The sequence below is a fragment of the Dromiciops gliroides genome, chromosome 4, assembly GCF_019393635.1.
Source record: "Dromiciops gliroides isolate mDroGli1 chromosome 4, mDroGli1.pri, whole genome shotgun sequence".
Classification (NCBI taxonomy): Eukaryota; Metazoa; Chordata; class Mammalia; order Microbiotheria; family Microbiotheriidae; genus Dromiciops; species Dromiciops gliroides.
This window is the reverse complement of record NC_057864.1, coordinates 461,422,997-461,443,281: the sequence shown is the minus strand read 5'-3', so window position 1 is coordinate 461,443,281 and position 20,285 is coordinate 461,422,997. Positions and strand designations below refer to the sequence as shown.

The 20,285-nt window shown below is 40.3% G+C and overlaps 1 pseudogene; it reads right to left on the bottom strand.

The window, feature by feature from the left end:
* Positions 1-2,231: 2,231 nt before the first annotated feature.
* Positions 2,232-2,520, bottom strand: LOC122755293 (annotated as a pseudogene).
* Positions 2,521-20,285: the final 17,765 nt, after the last annotated feature.

The window sequence follows — 20,285 nt, the reverse complement described above, 5'->3', positions numbered from 1 at the left end:
TCCCACTGGGCTGGACAAACCTGTGGAGTATGTGGACAATGTTCAAACTGCTCTAATGGCCATCGCTCTAGAGCTAGGAGGGACCTCAGAGGTCATCAAGCTGAGATGAGGAAACTGAGGCCAACGGTACCTCACTGTTTGTAAGATTATAGATCTTGAGCTGAAAGGGACCTCAGAGGTCAGCTAGCCCCACACCCCCATTTTACAGAGAGGGAAACGGAGACCCAAGGAAGTGAAATGGCACATTCCTAATATAATGTGCTCAAGATCGCACAGGTATGAAGGGTCTGAGGTGGGATGCCGTCAAAGGCAGAACTCTTTCCACTGTACCATGATGAGTACACAAGTACCCCCACCATCTCCCTGCCACCATGGACCTCTGGACTGGCCTGATTCTGATAGAAAAATCAGGACACCTTATGGTTCCAGGCCATTAGCTCTGTCTGGAACTTTTCAGGCTGAGGCTGGATAGCCTGGGAGGTTAGCACCTGTGACCTCTTCTGCTGATGTATACAAAGGAAATCTTGGCAAAGATACTGGAGCAGTTTGCTATTTCCTTCTCTACCTCATTTTATAGATGAGGAAACTGAGGCAAACAGGGTTAAGTGGACTTGTCCAGGGTCACACAACTACCATAAAATGTGCTGCTTATGGGGGCAGCTAGTGGTGCAATGGATAGAGCACCGGCCCTGGAGTCAGGAGTACCTGGGTTCAAATCCAGCCTCAGACACTTAAAACACTTACTAGCTGTGTGACTTTGGGCAAGTCACTTAACCCCAGTTGCCCTCACTACTAAAAAAAAAAAATGTGCTGCTATGAATGTTTTTTTGTGTACTGGGCTCTTTCTTTCTGTCCCATACCTCCTTAGGGTATATGCCTTTCAAAGGATATAGACATTTTTATATTTTAAAAAATATTTTAATATATTTTTTATTTTAAATTTGTTTATTTATTTAGAATTTTCCCCAAGTCACATGTAAGACTTTTGTGTTCCAAATTTTCTTCCTCCCTCCCCTCCTCACCCCTCCCTAAGAAATCAAGCAATTCAATATAAGTCATACATGTAGTCATGCAAAACATCTTCACATTAGTCAGCTTGTGAAAGAAAGCAGACAGAATAACTTTAGAAAGAGGAACTAACAAATAAAATTATACTTCAATCTGTATTCAGATACCATCAGTTCTTTCTCTGTTGGTGGTTTTCATTTTTCATACTTCCTTCTGATAGCATCCTGCTCATCATTTCTTTCACAATTACTATTGCTAACTATATTACCCTCCATCCTATTCCCTCCCCTTGATATTTACTCTATTTTCTATCTTCCTACACCCTATCCCTCCTCAAAAGTGTTTTGCTTTTTACTGCCTCCCTCCCTTAATCTGCTCTCTGGTACCTCGACTCCCCCCACTTATCCCCTTCCACTCCCACTTTCTCCCTCCAGGGCAAAGTATATTACTATCCCACTTGAGTGTATTATATATTCCCTTTTTGAGACAATTTTTTTGAGTGGATAGAGACATTTTTAGACACTTTTTAGTGCATAATTTTAAAATTTTCAGGGTGGTTAGTTCACAGCTCTATCAATAGTGTTGACTCCCACCTCCACCAGTTTTCTGGTAAATTGTTTTTGTTTTTTAAACAAGAAGTTTATTTAAACAACAAGATGTTTGACTTGAAGGGGAAAACTATCTAGGATCAATTTCTTTATAGTAATTTATCCCTACTGAGAGACAGAGATTGCCCTACATGTAACAGCTACATACAAAAAAGTTATAAAACCGTCCTTGGTTTTACAATGATAAAGAAAAACATTGAAATTATCCAATCAAAAAAGGTATGCAAGGATTTTTGTGGGGTTTTTGTTGTTGTTAAATAGTGAGAGCAAAAATAACTTAATGGAATATAAAAGATAAAAGTTGAATGAGCATGCCGCTAATGGAGAAAAGGGATATTTTCACAGAACCGGTTTGTTTTCTTTCCCCTCCCCATCTCCATTGATGTTGATCAAAACATCCCATCGGCCATTTAGTTTAAAAAAATACGCATTATGCCTGTGCACATACACAGTTACTTTATGTACAATAAAGGAATGGGGGGAAGGGAATCAAAGAAGAGAGAAAACTATACTGCAGTCATCAGGATGTGGATGACCAAATTCTTGGTTTTCTAATTGGGAATGTATTGTTTTCCTTGGGAGCACAGTTCTGGAGCAGAGTTGCAGGTTCTCTTTTTAGTAAACACCACCTGTCTGCTGCTGGAATACATCAAGTGTATCTTCAGCCTCCATTTCCAACTGCTCAGGTGTGTCTGTTTCATTGATTGGTTGCCCATGACATCGGAATCTGATCTGCGTCATTGACAAACCCTGTAGTTCACGATAGGCTTTCATTAGTTTACTAAGTGGTGTGTGCCTCTTAATCTGAAATTGCGCCACCGAACCATCTTGCGCTGCCGCCTTTAAATTAATGTGGTCGTTGTTTTTCAGTCTGGACCCCTTCCTTCGGCTTTTCGTCGGCCATGGCGAGTCCGGGGGTCTCCTCAGCCGCCGCGCTTCACAAAAGAGGCACCAGGATGGTCCGCTCCAAGGGAAGGGGTGGGAGGGGGAGAGAAGCAGCAGCGGCAGGAGGAGGAGGAGGAGGAGGAAGATGATGGTGGTGGTGATGGTTGAGGAAGAGGAGAAGAAGTGAGGAGGAGGAAGAGGAGGAGGAAGAGCCTGGGTAAATGTTTTGATTTTTCATTTCTCTTATTACTAGTGATTTGGACAATATTTCAATTTGTTTGTTAATAGTTTGCAATTCTTCTTTGAGAACCATTTTCTATTTATAACACCATAGGAGGCAAAAAAAGGGTTAATAGAAAAACTAAGGTCCAAGCTCTAATTTAGATATTAACTCTAAAAAGGGATTCAGATCCCAGTTATGGATAACTTACAAGTCAGGATGCTAAGTTATCATACCCACAGTGATCTGTACCCATAACGGAACAGAGGGAGCTATACCATGAAGACCTTAAATAAATGACAAGCTATAGAATTCTAATGAAAAATGAATATGTTTTGAAACCAGCCATGGGAATCAGAAAGAGACATGCACAGAAAAGGCCAAATTTGCCCCCAGATTCACCTTATGACATGTAAACCCCCAAAACACACCTCCACAGAAAAAGGTACCTGCCTTGGGGGTTGGCTTAGGACCCCGGAACTCCAAATTAGGATAAGCCCTCCCTGTACCACCCCAAGGTGGAGAATATTATAATGAGTAGGACAGGCCCTCCCTGTACCTCCCCAAGGTGGAGATTATTATGAGACTGATAAATCATTTATCTATAAATATAACTGTCTTTTCTTTCACCATTCGAGAGATACCATTCCACTTTCTGGTTCTCTCCCATCCATTCATTCTCCCATCCCAAGCTTGTAGGGATGAGCCTGTGAACACTGGTTGATTTAGGGTAGGGAGCAATTATGAGGATTTGCTCATCCCAAGATACTGGTAAGTCATCCCTTGGGTCATTCTGGCTCAGGAACAAATCCCAGACAGTGAAGTCAGTGAGCCCTTATTTGGATGTGCAATCCCCATCTTCTTGGGATGTACTAAGACAATGGATATTCCTTAGAACATTTACAGATTGAAGATGCTCTTTCCTTAGCACCCTTACTTAAATCTGATGCTTTCTTGGCTTTTTTCAGATGTAACCAAGGAAATTATAATTATGATAATAGCTGATACTTAGATAGCATTGTAAGGTCTGCAAAACCCGTATCTCCTTAAAACAGTGGGTGTACTGGAAAGAGCATTGACTTTGGAATCAGAAGGCAGGATTAAAAAAAAATTTTTTTCTAAGCTGTACATGAGCAGTAGTCATGCAAAACATTTCCACATTAGCCAGGTTTGTGAGAAATCAGACAAAAAACATAAACTTCAGATAAAGGAACTAACAAAAAATGGTGCTTCAATCTGCATTCAGATACTATCGGTTCTTTCTCTGTAGATGAAAAATGCAATCGCATTTTTCATAAGACCTTCAGAGTTGTCTTGGATCATTGCATTGCTGAAATAACCAAGTCATTCACAGCAGATCATCTTACAATATTGCTCTTATTTTGTATACAGTACATTTCACTTGCATCAGCTCATGCAGGTCTTTCAGGTTTTTCTAATAGTATCCTGCTCATCAATTTTTTAGAATAGTAAACTATATTTTATAGTACTTTAAAGAGAGATTTCCTACAATAAACCCATGTGGTTAATTATTGCAACAACAGTAATAGATAACATCTATATAGTACCTTATACCTGACAAAGAATTTTCTTCACAATAGCCCAGCAAAGTAAGTACATACCATTTGTCATAATCATCCTCAACCAATCTCTCATCATTATTCAGTCCTCCTCATTAATCATTCTTCATCTTCATACAAATCATCATCAATCCACAATCATCATCATATCTTACATCCTCTTGCCTCGGCTTCAAAATTTTTTCAGTTACTATTGTTGACTGTTTCCCTCCATCCTATCCCCTCCCCATGATATTGACTCTATTTTCTATCTTCTTTCACCCTATCCCTCCTCAAAAGGGTTTTGCTTCTGACTGCCCCCTCCCCCACTCTGCCCTCCCTTCATTCACCCCTCCCTCCTTATCCCCTTTCCCCTCATACTTTCCTGCAAGATTAGATAGATTACTTCACCCAATTGAGTGTGTATGTTGTTCCCTCCTTGAGCCAACTCTGATGAAAGTAAGGTCTTTGAGCCAATTCTGATGAGTGTAAGGCTCGTTCACTGCCCCACTCCTCCCCCATCTCTTCCCCCACTCCATAAGCCCTTTCCTGCTTCTTTCATGTGAGATTTCACCCCATTCTACCTTTCTCTTTCCTTTTCACCCAGTGCAATCCTCTCCCCCCTCAATTTTACCCTAAAGATGTCATCATGGAGGGGGCAGTTAGGTGTGCAGTGAGTGGATAGAACACTGCCCTAGATTCAGGAGAACCTGAGTTCAAATCTGACCTCAGACACTTGACACTAGCTGTGTGACCCTGGGCAAGTTACTTTAACCCTCATTGCCCTGCCCCCCCCAAATGATGTCATCATGGGGCAGCTAGGTGGCACAGCGGACAAAACGCCTGGAGGGCAGGGATTATTATTATTATTATTTTTGTCACCTGGAACAGTAATGAGCGATTAGAGTTCTAGACCTGAGTTTAAATCCAGCCTCAGATGATTCAACTGTTCTGTTACCTCTTAGTGCGACTCTACATTGTTGCAGAAAGCATATACAGTATATTGTTCTTGGGCCTAACTTTCTTCACTCTGCATCATTTCATACGAGTTTCCTATGGTTCTCTGAATTCTCACATTTATTAGTGCTTACAGCTGAGAAATTTTCCATTTCAGTCATGTCCCAGATTTATTTGGCTATTCCCCACACATCAAGGACATACTTTGTTCCCAGCCTTTTGTTCTCACAAATGTTAGCTGTGGGCAAGTCACTTAACCTCGGTTTGCCTTCAGTTTCCTCATCTGCAAAATGGGGATGATAATAGCACCCACCTCCCAGGTGTTTTGAGAATCAAATGAGCTAATATTTGCACAAGGCCTGGCATGTAATAGGTGCTATGTACCTATGTTATTATTATTATAATTATTACATAGTTGACACAATTACAAAAACTTTTTTAACGACTGAAGGAAAGACACCAACAAGCTAAAATATGTCCAAAGGCATTTAACCAAGGTTATATAGGGCCATAGAACCTTGTGATATAAAGAATAGTTGAAGGAATAGGGATGTTTTATCCTAGAGAAGGAAAGATTTGGGTGGGAAAAGAGTAGACACAATAGCCAAACCTTATATATTTGAAGTATTGCCCATACTTCTTGGCTCTGGAGGCAGAGCTAAGGGAGAAGGTTGAACAGAAGGAAGTTTCAGCTTGAGATAAGGAAGAATTTCCTAATAATGAAAATTGTCCAAAAACAGAGTAGATGGCCTTTAGGAGTTTAGCGAGTTCCAAATGACTAGAGTTCTTTGTCTGAGTGAAAGCTGGAGGGACAACTTGTCAGAAGTATTGCAGAAGGAAATTTTAAGTACAGTTTGGCAAGAAAGACTCACATGGATAAAATATTCATAGCAGTATTATTTGTGAGGACAAAAGTCCTGGGAACAAAAATATTCCTAGTATGTAGGGAATAGCTGAATAAATTGTATATGAATGAAATAGAAGATTTTTCAGCAGTAAGCATTTATAAATATGAAGAATTCAGAGAAACATAGGAAGACTTGTAGAAGTGATGCAGAGTGAAGAAAGTAAAACAAAATACTTGCTTCTGTAACATGTAGTCAGAACTAAAGAGGCACAGAACAGTTGAATCATGTACAACAGACAAATATAACATCCAAGGACACATCTCTTCTTTCTGTTCATCCATGAACCACAAAAATAAAAGGGAAAGATTCTCTCAGTTGTGGTTTTTCTGAACTGCCTTTCAAGGAATGTTCTTTATGGGTGGGTTTGTTTAGGTGCTTTTGTTGGGAAGTATCAGGTGTGCTAAAATGAAGTATGCAATTTTGATTGCCCCTCCTAGCTATGTAAGTGACCCTGGGCTCTCTGAGCCAGACTGGCAAAAGGCAGCCTTGGATGGGTTCTGTGATGTAGAATAGCTTCAGGCTACCAAAGAGGCTAGATCCTTGGTGCTAAATTCTTGGGTGAGACCCACCCCACAAAATAAAGGAGTGTTTGGACTAGAGGACCTATGAAGCCCCAACCCAACTCTGATATTATGTAATTCTATGCTCTAGCAAGTTTATCAATCATCATTCAATCTTGATCTAGCCTAATCCTCTTGTCCTACAGGTGAGGGAAATGAGATTTCAGAGGATAGAGAGCTCAAAGTGGACCATGATAGTCAAGAAGATTGATGCCATCTTTGGCTAGGTTAATGGATGTGTGATGTTTACACACAAGGAAGTGGGAAGGTCACTCAGTGACCAGTGGGAGGAATAGGACCCAGGTTTCTTGATTTCTAGCCAAGGATTTTTTATCCTATATAATTTTATAGAAGAGAAATGTTTATACTTTCTTTTTCCTGAAAAAATAAGATGGAAGCAAATTTAATTATTCCTCGATTTAAAATCCCCAGTTGAATTGGGGGGGGGGGCAGAGCCAAGATGGCAAAGGAAAGGCTGTGACTCTCTGTGCTCCAGACAAATTTGTCCATATACCTCCAAAAAAGGCCATAAGATAACTCCTGGAGCAGCAAAACCCACAAAAGAACAGAGTGAAACTATTTTCCTGTCAAAGATGGCTTAAATAGGTATCAGGGATCGTCAGCTGTTTGGGATGAGAGAGGAGCTTTGTGCATGGCACAGATCCAGCCCCAGGCAGGCCGCACCTCTGAAGCCTCATAATCTTCAGTGTCAGCAGTTTCTCTGAAACTTGTTTCATGGATTGGTGAGGGGATCAAATGGTTGCCTGGGGGGAAATAATGGGGGTCTCTGCAGGAGCAGAGGTGGAGTATGTTGCCCAGGAAGTGGACTTAAGTGGTAGAGGCCCAGTGGGGAGGGGCACAGGCATGCCAAGCTTTCAACCATAGAGAATCAGATTTCAATCAGATTTTCTGCTTTTGGTTAAAGAGAAAGCAGGATTGTGGTTACTTACAGGCCAGGTGGGCTGAGAACAAGCTAATCATTACACCTGGGACCCTCTGTAGCTTGGACAGTATGTCCTGGAAGCAGAGCTACACATTAAGAAGGAGTTAAAAGCCAAGAATAGGTTGGCAAGATGAGCAGACAGAGAAAACGCATACCATTGAAAGCTGCTTTGGTGGCAAGGTAGATCAAAATACCCTCAGAAGAAGATAATGACAAAATCAAAACTCCTACATCCAAAGCTTCCAAGAAAAATATGAATGGTCTCAGGTCATGGAAGTACTCAAAAAGGACTTTGAAGATAAAATAAGAGAGGTAGAGGGAAAAGTAAGAGAGGTAGAGGAAAAAAATGGAAAGAGAAATGAGAGTGATGCAGGAGGGTTATGAAAAAAAGGTCACCAGCTTGAAAAGCCAAATTGGCCAAATGGAAAAGGAGGTACATGAACTCTCTGAAGAAAATCATTGCTTAAGAATTAGGATAGAGCAAATAGAAGCTAAGACTTTATGAGAAATCAAGAAAAAATAAGCGAATCCAAAGAATTTTTAAAATAGAGGGCAATATGAAACATCTCCTGGGAAAAACAGCTGACCTGGAAAACAGATCCAGGAGCGATAATTTGAAAATCATTGGACTACCTGAAAACCATGATCAAGGAAAGAGCTTAGACATCATCTTCCAAGAAATTGTCAGAGAAAAGTGCCCTGATATTCTAGAAGCAGAAGGTAAAATGGAAATTGAAAGAATCTACTGATCACCTCCACAAAGATATCCCAAAAGGAAAACTTCCAGGAATATTATAGCCAAATTCTAGAGATCCCAGGTCAAAGAGAAAATATTGCAAGCAGATAGAAAAAAGGAATTCAAATCCTGTGGAGGTACAGTCAGGATAACACAAGATCTAGCAGCTTCTACATTAAAGGACCAGAGGGCATGGAATATGATATTCTGGAGGGTCAAAGAACTGGAATTATAACCACAAATCATCTACACAGTAAAACTGAGTATAATCTTTCAGGAGAAAAATGGGACTTCAATGAAAAAGAGGACTTTCAGGCATTCATGATGAAAAGACCTGAACTGAATAGAAAATTTTACTTTCAAATATTAGAGAAGCATAAAAAGTTAAACAGCGGGGGGGGGGGGGGGGGGAGGAGGTGCAGCTAGGTGGTGCAGTAGATAAAGCACCGACCCTGGATTCAGGAGGATTTGAGTTCAAATCCAGGCTCAGACACTTGACACTAGCTGTGTGACCCTGGGCAAGTCACTTAACCCCCATTGCCCAGCAAAAAAAAAAAAAATGCAAAAATAAAAAGTTAAACAGGAAAAAGAAATCATGAGGGATATTAAAAGGTTAAACTGTTTACATTCCTACATAGGCAGATAATACTTCCAACTCATAAGAACTTTCTCAGTATTAGGGCAGCTGAAAGGAATTTACTTAGACAGAAGGCACAGGTCTGAACTGAATATGAAGGAATGGTATCTGTAAAGCATTATTTTTTGTTTATACTTGTTTTTTGTGGGGCAGGCAGGATGGGGTGACTTATGTCTGGGGCTGGATTTGGGCTTGGGGCCTCCTGGGTCCAGGGCTAGGGCTTTGTCCACTGTGTCACCTAGCTAACCCATGATGACATCTTTAAAGTTAAGGGGGTAAGAGGAATGCATTGGAAGAAAGGGAAAGGGAGGAGGTGAATGTGGTAAAGTAGCTCACATAAAAGAAATAAGAAAAAGCTTTTGGAGTGGAGGGAAGATGGGGAAGGAGCAGGGGACTGAGTGAGCCTAACTCTCATCCAGAATTGGCTCAAAGAGGGAATAACATACATACTCAAGTATTGTAATATATTTTGCCCTGCGGGAAAGTGAGAGGGGGAGGGAATAAGGGGGAAGAGGCAAGAAAGGGAGGGCTGATTGAGGGAGGGCAGTAAAAAGCAAAACACTTTTGAGGAGGAATAGGGTGAAAGAAGATAGCAAATAGAGTAAATATCAAGGGGAGGGAATAGAACGAAGGGTAGTATATTTAGCAATAGTAATTGTGAAAGAAATGATGAGCAGAATGTTATTAGAACGAAGTATGAAAAATGCAAATCATCAACAGAGAAAGAACTGATGGTACTGAATAGAGATTGAAGTATAATTTTATTTGTTTGCTCCTCTTTTGAAAGTTATTTTGTCTGTTTTCTTTTACAACCTGAATAATGTGAAAATGTTTTGCATGACTGCACATGTATGACTTATATTGAATTGCTTGATTTCTTAGGGAGGGTGAGGAGGGAGGGAGGAAGAAAATTTGGAACACAAAGTTTTTAAAAATCAATGTAAAAAAATTGTTGGTTTTTTTACATGTAACTTGGGGAAAATTCTAAATAAATAAATAAATCCCTAACTTATGTTTGTTTCCTTCTTCAGATCTCTGGTAAAGTATCCAGTGTAATTATCTCAAATTCATTTCCCTATAGTCTTCTCATGCTTAATTGAGTGGCTTACTAGCATTTCTTTCCTTCACAATGGATTTAAAAGGTTTTGCTTTCATTTATAGAATAAAATGGAGACTAGCCTCCACATTAACAGGACATGCTCACAGACAGGTATTCCTCAATTTAATCCTGACAACTACCCCTTTCTCCAGAGTTCTTCTCAGTTTAGTCCTTCAATTTTCTTCTTGTCAATGATGGTTGTGGAAATTTATTTTGATTTGGGGACCCTACCTTTGGGCTGAAATTGGGAAGCCTTAGGCCCTCAGGGTCTCTTCTGTGTGGGAGGGACTGGTTCCCCTCCCCCTCTGCTTCAGCTGAGCCCCAAAGCCCCATGGGCTGTACAAGATGCCAAGTCAGACAGCTGGGGGGGGAAAAAAGCCCCCAACTCCCTCCAACCTGGACCTGAGTGGAGCTATCTGAAAGATCCTGTGAGGCTGGAGCGCACCCCGCCCCCCCCCCTCCACCAGCCACAGCCCTGGCTGGTGAATTAGCTTGGTCTATGGGGGTATAGGAAGCCCTGAGATTTGAGTGGAGAGAAGAAAAGGTATATATACACCTGGGAGTTAGACTCAAGGGATCGGACTAGAGATGGGGCTACAAGGACACAAGAGAAGACGAGTAGGACTAGGAGCAGAGAAAAGAGAGGCCGAAGGGCAGACTGATGGAGCAGACAGACAGAAGGTCAGTGAGAGAGAAACACAGGGGTTCAGAGGTGGCAGTAAGGAGAGGAAAGTTAGAAGCAGGGGGATTTATAAAGTGAAAGGGTCCAGGTAGAGTTAGTGAAAATAGCTGAGCAAGTGAGAATACCCTGAGGCCCTTATTGTATTCAAGAAGTTCGAAGCCCAGCAGGTGGGAAAGAGACACAGTGGAAGAGATGCACCGCAATTGCAGTCAGATTGTACATTTTATTTCCCTGTATTCTTAATTTTCAATAGTATCTCATAAATAAACTCTGCTTTGATTATTTGGTTTAAGAGGCTTCTTAATATTTGGCTTATCAATTTGGGAGTGGAGCAGTGTGGTGGAACTTTATAAACAGCCCATATTAAATTAAAAGCAGTCAGATAGCCAAACAGTCAAAAGATCCCCAGATTAGTCACCCCAGTCAAATTAGTCCCCCCAAATCAGGCCCAGCTAGTCATTTAAAATATTCTCACATTTGAATGGTGACTGCAACAGGACTTACGGCCCAATTATAATTTTTCTAAACCTATAATTTTTCATATAATCATAATTTTCATAAGTCCAAAATTATATAAATTTTCAGATTAGATATAGTTATAGTTAATAATTAATTTTTTGTACATGGTGAAATCTCCATTCTATTCTTCATCCGCCTTGTACTTTGATCTAATTGTCTATTACTGCTCACACTGTTCTACGAAACACCAAATATACTTCTAGCAAGCCAAAGGGCTTTGGAGGTCAAGGCCCAAAGGAAGATCAATCCTTTAAATCTGATTATCTAGAAACCCAAATCTTGATTCTGAAGGGGATCTAGGACACAGAGAAATACAAAATTCCATACCTCATGTGGACAACTGATTTCATTCTTTCCTCTCCTTTCTGACCTCTGAGCGACCTAACTTAAATTTATTAATCTAATGGATAGAGTACTAGACCTGGAGCCAGGAAGACTCATCTTCCTGAATTCAAATTGGCCTTAGACATTTATTAGCTGTGTGACCCTGGGCAAGTCACTTCACCCTGTTTACTTTCAGTTTCCTCATCTGTCAAATGAGCTGGAGAAGGAAAATGGCAAAACCACTCCAGTTATCTTTGCCAAGAAAGTCCCTATCCTGGATCATGATGAGTTGAACAATGATAACAAAAGTGAATGAGGCACTGTGCTAGGTGCTGAGACACCAAGAAAAGATGAAAAAAGGTCCCTGTCCTCAAGGAACTTACATTCCCTCAAGGGAAACATATCATGTATGAGAGAAAATAAACATAAAGTAAATACAGAGCATACAAACAGTTTCATTTGAAGAGGTGAGAGAACACATGTACAAAGTTATTTCAAGATGGTGAGAGTGCTGACAATTGAGGAAAAGACCTCAAGGATGAAGTAGCTTCTGAGCCATGGGGAGAACCATGAGGGAAATACTATATTATTTATTAATATGTTTTGAATCTAGCTTTGTGTGGTGATATATTGCTTATGTGTAGGTCATGCTGATCCCAAAGACTCTCCAGGTACGTCGGAGATTACAACAAGAAATGATTAGGACCTCACCCAATAGCTTGTGTTTTGGCTTCACCCAAATTTTATTGAATGTTTATTTTTACCTACTAATGTACATCTCAAGGAACCTACAGAAACGACTCTTTTTGGAAACTGCCTATGTGTAGGCCACTTAACTCATACCCTTGTTTGAGTTCTATGTAATGGGAGACTCACAGAGATTTGGGGGGAGCCAGTTGTTTCCTCTGCTGACCCAATTTCATTAAATTATTCCTAAAAATCATTTAAGGTTTCATATTTGTTCTTGAACGACAGAAACTAAGGGGAAACTTTGCAAAGCAGAAATGAGGATGGAGGACATCTTAGTGTGTAAAGAGGTCAATTCTTTGTCTTCCTTTTCACCTTGCCATGCCTCCCCCTAAAGTCCAAACATAAGATACTAAGTATCTTGTACATTGTGGGAGTTGGGACTATGTTGTGGAAATTGAGTCATGTAAATATCTGGAAGGAAAAACCCTTCTTTGCTGAGGTATATGGAAGATGCTGTTGTTTCTATAGACTGTCTGTTGCAAGAACTATACAGACTATTATCATTCCCTAATCACATGCAAATTATGGGAAACTGCTCACTCCTCCCCCATCTTTCCCCTGCCTTTTTTCCATCAGGCTGATGATCCACTGACTGCATATGAATGAACCGAAATGGTAAAACAGGTTAGCTAGATCACTGGACCACCATAACATATTAGAATATCCTGAGGCAATCTGGGCAAAGCTTAGCTCAGGTCAGTTCAGTGAATCAATTCATCAATCAACAAGAAAATGTAAAGTAAACAAGGTGAAATGCAAATTTATGGTTTTATAGTGAATCTTCTTTTTATGTTCTGCTGTGTACATGGAAATGATCTCCCCCCCCTTTTGGCTTTTATGTATTTAAGTTCAAAATGCATAAAAAATTTTTTTAAAGGCTATTTGGGACAACTAGGTGGCACAGTGGATAAAGCACCAGCCCTGGATTCAGGAGGACCTGAGTTCAAATCCAGCCTCAGACACTTGACACTTATTAGCTGTGTGACCCTGGGCAAGTCACTTAACCCTCATTACCTCTTCCCCCCCCCCCCCAAAAAAAGGCTATTATATGTCAGGCTCTCTGTTAAGTACCAGGGATACGGAAAAAAAAAAAAGGCAAAAAACCCCACTGTCTCTGCCCTGGAGGAGTTCACATTTTACCGAGGAAGACAAAAGGCAAATAACTATGGAATATAAGGTATAAAAAAGCACCCCAGAGGGATGGCACTGGAGCTGGGGGGACAGGGGACTGAGAAGGACCCAGAAAAAGACTCTTGTAGAAAGTGGGATTTGAGTTGAGTGTTGAAGAAAGTCGAGGAACTCAGCTCTTTCCATTACATCTCTCCCCTCCCCCTCCCTCACTCCAACCCAGACCTTTTCTAAATTTCCCCTTTCTGGCATGGGTGCTATCTTTCTAACTGGTCACCCTGCCTCAAGTCTCTTCCCTCTCCATCCTCCACCCAGCTGACAGTGTTCTTCAGAAAGCGCAGATCTAACCATGTCATCCTACCCCCCATATACACCCGCACTGTTAAACCTGTGTGGTTCCCGATTATCTCTAGATCAAATATAAGTGCCTTTTCTTCGCATTAAAATCCCTTTACAATCTGACCCTAATGGACCTTTCCACTCTCCTCACATATTACTTCTCTTCTTGCCCTCTATTGCTTTGCCAAAATGCCCCTCGCATTCATACAAAAAAACTAATTCAAATGTCCAAACATGAAGAGAAAATGAAGATATGATACCATCCATTAAGCAAAACCATATGATGAAAGAGAAATGGATTTATACTGAAAACTTCAGGCCAATTCGACATGAGACCAATCATTTTGGTTTGTTGTTCTTGCATTGTGCATGGATAAGATCTACACATGGAGAAGCAGGACTCTTACTGAAAAGCATTAGGTTTTCTGACTGTTGAGACCAACATTTGTATTAGTGTATTGTGTATCTTTTAATTTTTTAAAAAGTAGCTAAAACAAAGAAATTCATCTGTTTGGCAATGTTGATCAAATTAACTAAATAACAACGATTATTGTTTGAGAAGCCCACTCTATTTGCCTGGAGGGGAGGGACCAAGTATATATTGTTATAACAATAGTATAATGATACATTGCATAGGTTATAAATAATACATATATTGAGGCTGGTGCTCGATTTTTTTGGGGGGGTTACTGATCAGGCTGTAATCATCAAGGTTAGGAGATGACTGAAGCACAGTGGGTATATTTATAATGAATACAATGGGTATTTATTGCACCTCTTTTCCCCATTCAATTTTACTGAGCAACCTTAATACACCTTTTGAAATGAGAGAATGGAGCTCAGTCTCTGAAAAGATATCTGCTCATTATTTAAGGCAGTTTCCCAGTCTGGGCCTGCGGATAGCTGGTGTTCCACATGATTCGGGTGTAAGAGGCACATGTGGGATAGTGGAGAGACTGAGTGAGAGACCTGGTTTTTGAATCCTGGCTCTACTACTTAATACCTTGTAAGACCTTAGGCAAGTCATTTCCCTCAGCCTCAGTTTATAAAGAGAGGGGGGCTGGCCTAGATGACTTTCTAAGACCCTTTCAACCCTGGATCCTATGGGATAGGGGCTCATAATAAAATTTCTCATTCTAGAAATACTTCCTTCTAAAATATTCAATGTGAATTTATGTATGTGTCAAAAAAAATTGATTTTTGTGGCTGCTTTTTAGTATGAAAATTGACTTAATTTCTTCTATTTTGTTCTAATTTTTTCCTTACCTCTTTCATCTCAGGGATGTTCAAATGCTACCCACAGCACTTTTCATCCTCAGACCTAATAATTTTGGCTTCAACCTATATATTTCCAAGTAGTGAGCATTTATATGGTGCTATCAAGTTTGAAAAGAGCTTTAACATATATTTTCTCCTTATATCCTCATGACATTATTATTATTCCTGTTTTATAGATGAGAAAACTGAGGCACAAGTGGTTAAGACACTTGCCCAGGGTTACAACCCGCACAGAAAGTGTCTGTGGTCTGGATTTGATCCCAAGTCTTACTGACTCTAAGTCCAGGACTGTACCCAGGTCCCACCTAACTGTCACATAAGTCCCCAAAGATGTATCATAATCAAATTAATATTTCAGAATCACTGATTTGGGGATGCATTGGTCTCATCTGTAGTCATATTCTAAAGTCCTAAAGTCATATCCTAAAGACCAACACTCATTATCTAGTGTCTGGAAAGAGATGGACTGTCATTGTAAGCAGTAATTAATATGAAGAATTCAGAGAAACTTTAAAAGACTTATATGACCTGATATAGAGACAATAATCAGAACCAGAAAAGCAATGTATACAACAACCACAATAATGTAAACAAAATTTGAAAGGCTTCAGATCAAGGTAATGATTGCTTTTGATGTCAGAGAGCAATGGATTTGAACTCTGATTGTCCTGGGACCAAGCTTGGTGCTCTCATTGGAAATGGCACAGTAGCAGAAATTTACAGCTGAAAGAGACCTCTAAGTCCATCTCCATTTACAGATGAGGCTTAGAGTAGGCAAAGTGATTGACTCAAGGTCACATGGGTCATGTAGGTCACATTGGTGAGAAGTGGCAGTGGGAGACTTTGAACCCAGGTCCTCTGACTCCAAATTCAGAGCTTTTCCCAAGGCACCATACTGATGGTGCACTATATGCAAAGCAAGGTCTAAGTGGTGACAGTAAAATTGTAATATTACCTGCCACTCCCTCTTAATGATCCTAGCAATATCAGAATTCCAGTAATGTCCTTGCCTTCCTACTACAGTGATACTCCGAGCCGAGACACACCCTAAGTTCCCACCCTGGAACTTTTCTTTGTAAAAACAAAGCCAGCTTGAGCCAGATCAGCTCCTTAGCCCCTTCTACTGGGATTCATGGCATGAAAGACAAAACAGTCAGAAAGAAATGGTTTTCCTTGCTTAGTTTGCCAAGAAAGACCAGCAGGCCTTGCTACCTAATGTGACCCCTACTCCTTTTCTCCTAAAAGTATAAGAATTGTTCCCGGTGACATCCCCCAGCATGGCAATTTGCTACCATCTTATTTCTTTTCTTCTCTTCTCTTTTCTTTTTTATTTTGGTCAGGCAATTGGGGTTAAGTGACTTGCCTAGGTTCACACAGCTAGTAAGTGTCAAGTGTCTGAGGTTGGATTTGAACTCAGGTCCTCCTGAATCCAGGGCCAGTGCTCTATCCACTGTGCCACCCTAGCTGCCCTCTAACATCTTATTCAATTAAAAAATCTTTTATTTTTCATTTATGAATTTGACTTATTTTAGGACTTGACGTGGTTAGGACCTGGCCAGTATTTGGAATTGTTTTTATAAGAGATGATTCCATCCAGAAAAAGAACTGTGGAATCTGGATGCAGATTGAACCATACTGTTTCTAGTTTTTTTTTTCTTTTTTGAGGTTTTTCCCTTTTGTGCTGATTCTTCTTTCACAACATGACTAAGACAGAAATATGTTTAATGTGATTGTACATATATAACCTAGATCAGATTGTTTTCTGTCTGGGGGAGGGGGAAGGGGAGGGAGGGAGGGAGAAAAATTTGAAACTAGAAATCTTATAAAAACAAATGTTGCAAACTATCTCTACATGTAGCTAGAAAATATTAAAATTGTTTTATGATAAAGAAAAAAATAAGAGATGATTCTAGGGAAAGAGGAGGTATTGGAAAATGATTGTGATGTTTGAGCAAAAAGTATCAATGAAAAGACATGAGAAGGAGAAGCAGAAGGGTCATTTATAGACTAACAACAATATTCTAAAGAAAGAACTTTGAAAGACACAAGAATTCTAATTAGTGCAATGGCCAATCTCAATTCCCAAGGACTGATGAGGAGACATATCACCCACCTCTTAATAGAGAGGTGATGGACTCAAGCTACAACATGAGACACACATTTTTGGACACAGCCCAAGTGGGAGTTAGTTTTTACTTGACGATGTATGTTTGTTATAAAAAAAGGTGGTTTATTTTTCTTTTTTTTCCCCTAACGTTGGGGAGGGCAGGGGGAAAATAAATGTTTGTTATTTAAAATTAAAATAAAATTTGAAACAGAGAGAGAGAGAGAGAGAGAGAGAGAGAGAGAAGGAAATTGCTGGTTGTCTGTGACTAAGATGAATTGCTGTCCCACACTGGCTTCAATCAGCTGAGTCCTGGAGAAGGAAACAACATCTCAGAGCCAGGGAAAGCAGAGGCCCTCTCCCTCCTTCTTCCTTCCAAAGACAGTGAGGATTCTCCTGTTTAAGAGAAGGCATAGTCTCACCCCAATCCTCTAATCTCTCTTTTTTTTTCGGGGCAATGAGGGTTAAGTGACTTGCTCAGGGTCAAACAGCTAGTAAATGTCAAGTGTCTGAGGCCAGATTTGAACTCATGTCCTTCTGAATCCAGGGCCGGTGCTTTATCCACTGTGTAACCTTAGCTGCCCCTACAGCCCTCTAATCTCATGCCAGAAGGATCACTCTCCTTTCTGTTCCCTGATTTATGGCTCTGTTTTCTTCCTCCATCCTCTGCACGAGGACAACTGACACCACTAACTGGGCTGGAAGACGACTTGACTATCTCACATTGTGCATTACCTCATTTGATTAAGGCTTGGGTAAGCCCCTTAGTGTCCCTGGGCTGCAATTTCCTCAAATGATAGAGTTGAACAAGGTGATCTAGAATCTTGAGATATCACATGTAAAGTGGTTTGCTCAGAGATCATAACAGCTCACGTTTATATAATTGTGTTCATAGAGGTCCTGGGTTTGTCTTGGCAGGTAGACTCCCAAGTATTTTATTTATTTATTTATTTATTTATTCATTCATTCATCCATCCATCCATCCATTCACTCATTTATTCATTCATTCATTCATTCATTCATTTATCCATTCATTCATTTATTTATTTATCTATTTATTTACTTACTTATTTATCTATTAATCTATTCATTCATTTATTCATTCACTTATTTATTTGTTTGTTTGTTTGTTTATTTATTTATTGGTGAGGCAATTGGGGTTAAGTGACTTGCCCTGGGTCACACAGCTAACAAGTGTCAAGTGCCTGAGGCCGGATTTGAACTCAGGTCCTCCTGAATCCAGAGTTGGTGTTCTATCCAGTGTGCCACCTAGCTCCCCTCCCAAGTATTTTATATTGTTCACAGTTACATTAAATAGAATTTCTCTATCTCTTGCTGCTGAGCTTTGTTGGTCATGTATAGAAATGCTGATAATTTATGTGGATTTATTTTATATCCTGCAACTTAGCTAAAGTTGTTCATTGTTAGTTTTTTAGATGATTCTCTAGGATTCTCTAAGTATACCATCATACCTTCTGCAGAGAGTGAGAGTTTTGTTTCCTCCTTGCCTATTCTTTTTTTTTTTTTTTTTTGCAGGGCAATGGGGGTTAAGTGACTTGCCCAGGGTCACATAGCTAGTAAGTGTCAAGTGTCTGAGGCCAGATTTGAACTCAGGTATTCCTGAATCCAGGGCCGGTGCCTTATCCACTGTGCCACCTAGCCACCCCCCTCCTTGCCTATTCTAATTCTTTTAATTCCTTTTTCTTCTCTTATTGCTAGAGCTAACATTTCTAGTATAATATTAAATAACAGAGGTGATAATGGATATCCCTGTTTCATTCTTGATCTTATTGGGAATGCCTCTAACTTATCCCCATTACATATAATGTTTGCTGATGGTTTTAGGTAGACATGGCTCATTATTTTAAGGAAAGCTCCACTTACTCCTATGCTCTCTGGTGTTTTTATGGGAATGAGTGCTGAATTTGTCAAAAGCTTTCTCTGCATCATGGAGATAATCATATGATTTTGGTTAGTTTTGTTATCAATGCTGCTCACCTTTATATATACATATATGCCTATATATATATATATATATATATATATATATATATATATATATATATATATATATATATATATATATGGTTTACACATCCTCACAACAAATCTGTGCTATAGATGTTATCATTACTCTCTCTTTTACAGAAAAGGAAACAGAGGCTGAGAGTAAGTGACTTGTCCAGATCAGGATTTAAAGGCAGGTCATTTTTAATCCAAGACCAGTGCCATGGCATCCATTGTGCCAGGGATTTCTCCCATCACAAATTAAGAGCTGGAAAGGACCTCAGAGGTCATTTACTCCAACCCCACCTCTCCTGTCACAGATAAAGAGATTAAGGTTCAGAGAGGCTACACCCCCCAGGGCTACAGAAATAGGAGTCTGCAGAGCCAGGATTGGAAACCAGGGCTATTGACTCTGACACCATCATTCTTTCCATTCTCTCATGTTGCATACAGTGATCTTCTGTGATCACTCACCACTTGGCTCATTTGGCATCAGCAAGGAAGGTATTCAGGCAGAGGGAGGGGAGGTCAGCAGCAGCTTTGAACCCCACCTCCCAAGCTTTCCTGCTGCCTTTGGCAGAGAGAGGCTGCAGGACTAGAAGAGGGTACATGGACAGCAGTGGAAGGAGCTCTTCCACTCCCACAGTGCAGGCTGGTGGAGCTCTCAGCAGACTTGTGGGTGTGTCCCATGGGGTCTGGGGGGATCCAAAATCTTCCCCAATCCACTATCCAGTCTCCCTATTCATGATACCCTTTCACACATACTTCAGAGCAGCCAAACTTCCCTTCTTACTGGTCTCCATACATGCTACTCCCTCTTCTGCCTCCATATTGGCTGGCTCCCACTGAAATTCCCATCTGGAATGTCCTCCCCCTATCCCCCAACCCTAAGAATCTCTGATTGCTCTGAAGGCTCAGCTCAAATTCAGGCAAAGCCTTTCTTAGTCTTCTTCCCAGCTCTATATTGTATCAATTTTGCACACACACACACATACTCATGTATATATACACATACCATGTAGATCTGCTTTGTA